General features: G+C 42.7%; 1 pseudogene; it reads right to left on the reverse strand.

Moving 5' to 3' along the window:
- Positions 1 to 6,099: 6,099 nt before the first annotated feature.
- Positions 6,100 to 6,734, reverse strand: LOC147427943 (uncharacterized; annotated as a pseudogene).
- Between the last annotated feature and the right edge of the window lie 822 nt (positions 6,735 to 7,556).

Genomic DNA, 7,556 nt, shown 5'->3' on the forward strand with positions numbered 1-7,556 from the left:
GGTAGTCTCACAAGGAGGCTTCCTAGGTGTTCTCTCGTCATGGTGATGAGCTTGGAGAATCCCGTGAGCACGGAGCTGCCGTTGCACTTCACTTTGGAGAGATGGATTGCCCATGGCTTGTTGAAGCCTAGAAACAAGATAGTTAACAAGCATTGAAGCATCATTAGAAGCTTGCTCATGAGCAAAATCAAAGTTATCAACATTAATTTCACTCTCTTTACTATTGTCAGCCATTCTAACAACTTTTAGGTGTAAACTTTTTAGGTATACTTTGGCACTTCAAGCCCTAGTTGCTACTCCTCTTTACCCCTTTAGAGAAAGCACTCAAGCTACTGTACCCGCGGCTCGAATACCATTAATTGCAAGGAATCGAAGAGAGGGTCTTTCGACACCAAGACAGCACCAGCTCCTGTCAAGCTTCTAATAGCTCAACAGTGGTTAAGCCGTAGGCAAGCCCCGTAGGACTCCACTATTAAGACCATAGCTCTCGATGGTGATGCCCCGTTAACTGCACAAAGGCAGGCGCACTGCAAGGCTGAAAAATCCCTATTCTACTTACTCACAGGCAATTAATAATACCAACCATTTGTAGCTAGCTTGAGGACCTCCCTTCTTGAGCAAGAAAAGAGAAACCTTGAGCTCTGATACCAATGTAACATTTAATGGCCTAATAACTTATGTGTAGCGAAAATTAGCATGAACATAGTGGGCATTTCATTAGAATAGATTCCTAATGAGAATTACAAGAGTGCTTGGGTGGAGAGAGCAACAAAAAGCATAACACCTAGTTAGATAGCATCGACAATACTTTCAAAAGAGAGAGAAATTAAGCTATTGACAACAGTTGAGGACCGGATTTGCATGGAGCCGGTCCCCCCTCCAAAAGGCTTTGTATTATGGTTTCTCCCATCAAGAGAGACATTGTACAATACAATTCTTTGTGTTCCTTCAAGACTAGCTAGTGCAATGAAGATGGAAGATTCATACACCAAGCAAAACACTTAATCAAACACAACTTGAATTATCCCCGTTCTCAGAACCAAGACCTCACACACCTTCGAAGATGGTGAGAGCTAGCAGGGTATGAGAGTAGATTGAGAGGAAGAAGGAGTATCTTACGAGAAAGATGTACATCTCCTCACATAATCACTCATATTAGCATAGCTTAGCTTAGTAATTAGCTTGGTAGAGGAGATGAGCATGCATTGAAGCTTGGCTCTTGGTTGGATTTGCATCCACATGCCAAGAGAGTGTTGATGTAGGCTTCTATCTCACAAGCTTGGAGTAGGTGATGAGATCTCCATTAAAGCTTGGGAGGAGATAGAGTATTCTTCTTTCACACATGGTCAAGTGTGAGTGTTTGTGTGTCAATGCCAAGCAAAAATTAGCCCCCTCTCTCTCTTGGGCGAGCCCTAGTTGCTAATTTGTTCTGGCTTTTGCCTCATTGGACCTCCCCAAGTCAAGCCAATAGGTATTAAGCAGCATAAGTGATAACCTTCTGACATGTGTCCCCCTTTTCCCTTTTGTGAGAGTTTTAGGTAATTAAATAATCAAACTAAACTCTCATTGGACCCCTTTGTCTCCTGGCCAATAGAAATCAGGCAAGCCATGGGGCTTCTGAATGCTCATTGGACCCTTTGGGAGACTGCCCAATAGTCTTCTAGGAGACTTAATTCTCATTGGTTTCTTTTATTAAATGTTTTTAAATTAATTAAACTACATTTACTCTAGCTTAATTCTCATTGGTCCACTTCAAAGGTCTTCCAATAGGAATTGGGCACACCTTGTGGGCATCTGGCCTAGGGAGCTGACATGTGTCCCTCATTCCCTTTGTGTAAAGGGAGCCTGTGTGTGTGTGTGTGTGTTGTGTGTGTGTGTGTGTGTGTGGCTTTCTCTCATCCCCTACCTTTGGGGCTTGTCCCCTCCCATGTAGGGATGTGCAAAGACTTTTAGGGCACACACAAAGCATCCAATTTTCCCTAGGGTTGACCTTTGGACACAACCTTTGAATTTTGGAACCTTAGCATTTTGGAGGTCTTAATGGGCTAAACCTTAGGGTCTTTTTAGCCCATTGTTGCACATGGCTCTTTTGCAGATGGCCCCCCCCTTTGGATCCCTATTTTCCCTCCTTTGGATCCCTACTGTGGCCGGTCTGCTGACTTAACCAATATTCTAGCTTTTTCTCCCTTGGCACTTCCCCACATTAAATGATCAGTTTAATATGAGAAAATCATTTAGGAGAATTAGATATTGATTATTATGACAAAAACTCTCTACTGCGATTTTTGTCAAGAGCTCTCAAAACTCTCATTCAATTTTTGTTCTTCTCCTCTCCAATTGCTAACAACAGCTCTGCAAAAATCTCTCTAAGCTCCCTCTATCTGTGTCCCCTTGTCAAAAAGAATTCAAACTCTCTCCGTCTATCCCTCGAGTTTCTTCTACCTCAATTTCCAACAATAAGCTTCAAGCTTCTCCTCTGATTGTTTTTCTCTGATTTCCCTTTGTACATCCATGTCCTTCAAGGTAGAGGTTGAGAGCAAGAAAAATCCTCTTGCTTTGCTTCTTCTCTCTTGTCATGCGCTTCATCTCCTTTTGTTGCTTGGCTTCTTGCCCTCCTAATCACGATTTGACCTCTTCTTTTTGCCTCTATTCGTTTCACCACCGTGCTCTGTAAAACCATACAAGCTTCACCGTGGTCTTCATCTTCCTCAGAGAGAGAGAGAGAGAGAGAGAGAGAGAGAGAGAGAGAGAGCTTATCAACTTGAGAGAGCTTCCTCTCGCCCTCCTCCACGGGGTTCTCCCCTTTGCTTCCTTCTTTTCTGGCACACTTCTCTCCTCACGTTCTTTGCTTCATGCCCTATCTTCCATTCTTGCCCTTCACGTTCTCCTTTCCCTTATTTTTATGCCCAAAAAGCCCTTTTTCTAGATATAGCATCCCCTCCCTAAGCAACAACGGGACCGTGTTGCTAGGGCCGTGGGAAGTGAGGATGATGATGTGGCAGGTGACTTCTAGAATAGCTCCAAAGTTGGCGAGAATGGGAACAAACTGCTGTGCAAAGGCCTCCTGAGAGTTATTTGTTTCTTGGACGACACCATCCGAGCATCGTAGAGCTCGTTGTGAGCTCTTCCTCCCTCCCATGTGTTGCTTGTCCGGTGCTTTGCTCCATGGTCCTCCTTTATTTTCCCTTCTTTTCACACACACTAAGCCCCCTTGGGCGGCCATCATATTCAACCTTGGGGGTAGCCCTTAAACCTTAATTTGAGTGGGCCACACCCCCTTGGGCAGCACTTTAGCCTACATAATACACCGATTTTGCCATACACATCAACTAAGGAATTTCTTCGCACCACATTTAAGACACAAAGTTTATCAAAAACTTAACATGCTTTCGTAACGGCATCACATTTTGTATATATATATATATATATATATACCAAAGCATTCCAAGAGTCTGCATCCTAGATGGGAAGCCTCTTTAGCACTTAGTGTGCTCTCTGAAGTGCATCAAAAATTGCATAAAATATCAACTTGGTGTTACACAACCACCAAAACATTGCCGCCCCACCATTATTGCCAACCACCACATTAGGAATACATATCGACCACCTAGTGCTATTGTGACAACATACCCCGCTTTCGATGCACTACAAGAGATACATTCCGAACTAGGTGCTCCTTGAGCACTTATTGCTCTCTCGATTGCACTATCGACCAACCCAATATTGAGCTCAATTATTTCCAATCTAACATTGCCAAATCACCACATTAAGCATACATTTAGCATTGAGCTTGCTTGTTATCAAGCTTTGGTCACTGCTTAATAAACATATAGACATGACATCAAATAAGCTTACTTTGCATCCTCCTGACATTTTTCTCATCATGGAAGCGAAGCAACACGACAGAGCTTGCCAACCATACATAAGGTACACCTTTTGTTCAACCGCCCAAGTTTGGAGCGACCACCCACCTTGGGCACTCATATTTTATATATATATAAAATATATATATACAGAAGTTCCACCTTTTGTCTGACCGCCCAAGTTTGGAGCAACCGCCCACCTTGGACACTCATATTTTATATATATATAGAGAGAGAAGTTGCACCTTTTGTCCGACCGCCCAAGTTTGGAACGACCGCCCACCTTGGGCACTCATATTATATATGTATATATATACAAAAGTTGGACCTTTTGTCCGACCACCCAAGTTTGCAATGACCGCCCATCTTGGACACTCATATTATTTATATATATATATATATATGAAGCCAAGGGGGTACCCATCTCATATCACGTGACATTTGTATCCCACTCTAGGTCTCTCTAATAGAGTATCATTTTTTTTGTGTTGTAGAACACGCGCGCACTCATAGGTTGAGAATGTTGGCCATGACGAAACTTGTTTGCATTTGCACCCTACATATTAGGCAGTGTTTATCCAATAAGAATCCCCAAATGTCAAAGCATCTTGTTCTTGTTCTTGTTTTGTTCTTGTTGTGACATAGTTGTGTTGATAAGCTTTTTCAAGCTAATAAGGTGGCTTACAATATCTCTTTTGGCTCAAAGGTCTCTTAGATTCCTGTCTTAAGTAATTCATGTCTCAAAGTAATCCACATGTAGTGGTCACAGTTCTCACCATCTTTTTTTGGGCATCTTCCTATGTAAGGAAGTCGAAGCACCGCACTGAGATTTGCTCAATTTGCACGAGGTTTGCTCGTGTCAAACCACGAGGAGCTTTGGACACGTTCCTATATAGAAAAAAATTGTATAATTACTAGATAGCTTACTGAATTGAGAGTGCGAACATAAAGATGTGCCATTAATGAGATCAAATAGGTTGGCACTCATAGAGAGAGATATATAAAGATCTATATCTCTATGTATATAGTCACTCCATGGCTAGTAAATTTTATCAACCAAAAATCTGTGTACCTTGTGTAGTGACAAGTTATAGGTTGAACCACTTGATTGGAGGCATGCATGTTCTGAACCACCATTTGATTGGATGAATATTGTGTGTTACGAACCAGCAAATGTGGCGCGTATGGCTTCCAAGCTTAAGATGCTCTCAAGTATAAGATTGGAGGCATGCGTGTTATGAACAACCATTTGACTGGATGAATGTTGTGTATTTACTAACCAGCAAATGCGACGCTTGTGGCTTCCAAGCTTAAGATGCTCTCATGGATACCTCACAAGATACCTTACAATTATGTAGATTAAATATGTTGCTAATCGTACTAACATCATCAACCTTGAGAGTGCATAGAAGACAATGCACATAGAATGTTAAAGAGACTTTTTATCTTGGGGTTAGACTCTTGCATTGTTTATTTTTTCGTGCTTTTTAGACTCAATTTTGTACCAGCAATCAATGTTTATTTCATCCTTTGCGTTTAAGTTTTGCGACAAGAGGATTCATTGTACCAGCAATCAATGTTTATTTCATCTTTCGTGTTTAAGCCTTGCGACAAGAGGAATGAATCCTTCTCTCCCTCTCTCAAATTATTTCCATGACAATTATTTCCAATCCTTGCGACAACAGGAATTAGTCCTTCTCTCCCTCTCTCAAATTATTTCCATGACAATCCTAAACAAACAATTCTTTGATTACAAATAATTTAGCTCAAAGAGTCTTGCATTAGTTACATACAACCAAATAGCAGTGTTGAGTACTAAAGTTTCTTGCTAGGAAAGGGCATCATATAAAGATCATAGGGCTTTCCTCAGCAACCTCAGCAATATCAGTGTTCTACCAGAAGTGTACAAAAGAGCTACCAAAATTGGGTTCACCTCCCAGCCAACACTGGGCATCCTTCCAAAAACAGAAAAGCTCATCTCTGAAGGATGCTCTGATAGGGTGGTGCATGGCCTTTAATTGCAATCTAATGTCAGGTATATAAATGCTATGTGAGATGAATTCAGCTTGTGGTTAATCAAAAAGCACTTCAATACCCAACTCTGAAACCAAAATGGGAGAAACTGCACTTCATACGTTTGCTAGTATCTATTTGCTTTCATGGAGAAGATGGCTGGTTGCTGTGGTGGAGAGGGTCAGGCCCTCCTGGCACTTGTCTGACTTCATCCACCAATGTCTCATTGGCCGTCATGCTCTTGCCCATATGCGGAAGCCTCTCATTACGAGTTGCGGCTGCTACTGTAGGAGATGGAGCATTAATGGAGCTTGGCAGCTCCTTGCCAGTCACAGATATCCACAAGCGTCTTAGCTTCCATTCTGCCTTCTGCACCTGCTGGCAAAGCAACATAGCAAATTCAAGATTAGGTCAAAAGGGGCAGACGAGCGCGCACACAGCAGAGTCTTAGTTATAAATTAGTGCATGTATATTCAAAGAAAAGCTTCAAAGATTAGCTTTTCTTGCGCTTATCGCAGTATTATTTATAAGAAGAAGTTTCTGCCTACATTGAATGGACTAGCATGCAAATAATACCTCGGTATAAGCAGTAGCATTTGCGAAGAGGCTAGTGTTGTCAACGTCCTCCGCAGCTGGGGCTGACGCTTTAGGTGATCTAGGGGAATTGGCTACAGCTGCTACCAGCTCCTCTGCTATCTCGTCTGATAGTGGGGATGTAGGGACGCTCCGACATTCTCCTGAGGGTACGCCCAATAGGGCTATAGCTATAGCCATATAGCACATTGCAATGAATATGAAGCTCCCAAGCAATGACCTACTTATACACTGCTGCTGCTCGACAACTAGCAAGGCCGCCATTAAACCTGCTGCAGGGGATGATGTGTGATGGATGTACTGTAAATGCAAGAGATCAAGAACTCGCAGCTGACTAGCAAGCAGGAGAGATTCTGTGTACGTGTGTGTTAAGGTAGGAATGGATGGCAGCGCGAAGTGCATTAGCTGTCTCTGCCAGGGTGAGTTTTACGGTTAAAAGGCAGGCGTTTATATACATACGAGCCAGAGAGAGAGAGAGAGAGAGAGAGAGAGAGAGAGAGAGGTGGGGTGGGTTCAGAGAGTATTGGTGGCGCTACGAGTGGTTACGACAAGCAGAGATCAGAGTAAACATGAGAGTGAGAGTCACCCGGGACCCGGCCGACTCCAGGCGACGTGAGTATGTGGTGGTATTTAAGACCCTCTACTGCATGGAGGCTAGAGAGAGAGCGTATGATATCATGATTCTCTCTCTATATATATATATTCCATATTTATTCCAAGTATAGCAATGACGAAATGAAGCATCTTTTGCAAAATTCCATCAGGTAATTATATTGTAGAATCTTCTGGATATTTGGTATTAAGGCTGACAGAGTGCGGGGAAAGATCGTATAACGAACTCATCACCCCGACGCTTCAAGATCAAACCAGCAGCCAATCCTCATTTTTGAAAGGGTAGAATATTAACTTAGAGGGCTCCCCCATATGCCTCGTAAAAGCACCTTGGGAGGGCCCTCTAATTCACAAGAAGTTTTGGATAAATTCTCACAATAATTCCCACATTGTGACTTACCTCAACATCATGAGCTTCCGTGAGGGAGGCATCGTATACCTAGCTAGGTACAATTGGGGGCAGGGGACCGCCGG

Source organism: Adiantum capillus-veneris, chromosome 23 (genome assembly GCF_014529385.1).
Source record: "Adiantum capillus-veneris isolate H3 chromosome 23, ASM1452938v2, whole genome shotgun sequence".
In the NCBI taxonomy this organism is placed as follows: Eukaryota; Viridiplantae; Streptophyta; class Polypodiopsida; order Polypodiales; family Pteridaceae; genus Adiantum; species Adiantum capillus-veneris.